At 46.0% G+C, this 848-nt stretch overlaps 1 protein-coding gene across 2 annotated transcripts in view; it reads left to right on the top strand.

Annotated features, from left to right (window-relative positions):
- Positions 1-668: 668 nt before the first annotated feature.
- LOC119270332 (E3 ubiquitin-protein ligase BRE1-like 2) overlaps positions 669-848 on the top strand; it is an 11,126-nt gene continuing 10,946 nt past the window's right edge. The window contains exon 1 of one of the 2 annotated variants that reach the window (XM_037552340.1): positions 669-768. The gene's annotated coding sequence lies outside the window, so the exon portion shown is untranslated. The remainder of the gene's footprint in view (positions 769-848) is intronic. The other variant, XM_037552341.1, reaches the window with a different exon arrangement.

The following is an 848-nucleotide window of genomic DNA, read 5'->3' as shown; positions in this document are numbered from 1 at the left end:
AAGTATTGGTCCTCGAAATCCTGCCGCCCAATATGCAACACATTTTTAACCACCTCCTGTACTACCAAGGGCAAGGTTCTCCAAACAATATGCTGCACTTTTCCTGGTTTATTAGTTGGCCTGTCCCACGTTCATACCTATGCATCACATCACTTACAATGTTCGCCTATACCTCAGAACCTTAAAAAAATAGCAATGTATCATCACCAAACAAGAGATGAGATATTAGCAACCGATATAAGACCTGTTGTTTCAATGACATCAAGAATCAAAGACGACAAGGAATCAACCACAAATATGAATAAAAATGGTTTTAATGGGTCACCTTGGCGGAGTTCTCGTGAGGGAGAAAAACGGTCTGATAACTTCCCATTGAACTTCACCGAGGAACTAACTGTTTGCACACAAGGGCGGATCCAGCATAGGTCATGGGTGTACAGATGTACACCCAAAATTTTCTGCAAAATAAATTATATATACATATATATTGAGAATTAAAAAAATCATATTTTTTATAGAACAAAAAAATCATATATGGGCATATGGCAGATACGCTAACAGGTCCAGTCCATCGGCAGCAGGCCAACAGCCCACTAGCTAGCCCAGGAACAGGAACCAGCAATTTCTGCCCAGTGCCCGAGATCCACACCCCCTCACCTCAAAAAAAGAAAAAGAAAAGGAAAAAAGACCACCCACACCCAAGTACTCCAAGAACCGGACGACGGCGGCGGCGGCGGCCTCCCCCTTCACGGCGGCGGAGACCTTCAGGTAAGCTCTCCTCCCTGCCCCCTTCTCCGACGAGCTGCGCCGCCCCTCTCGGCCTGCTGCGCCTCTTCATCCCATGCTCT

This window comes from Triticum dicoccoides, chromosome 3A, assembly GCF_002162155.2.
Source record: "Triticum dicoccoides isolate Atlit2015 ecotype Zavitan chromosome 3A, WEW_v2.0, whole genome shotgun sequence".
In the NCBI taxonomy this organism is placed as follows: Eukaryota; Viridiplantae; Streptophyta; class Magnoliopsida; order Poales; family Poaceae; genus Triticum; species Triticum dicoccoides.
The sequence above is the reverse complement of the archived record's forward strand: the minus strand, read 5'-3'. Positions and strand labels throughout refer to the sequence as shown.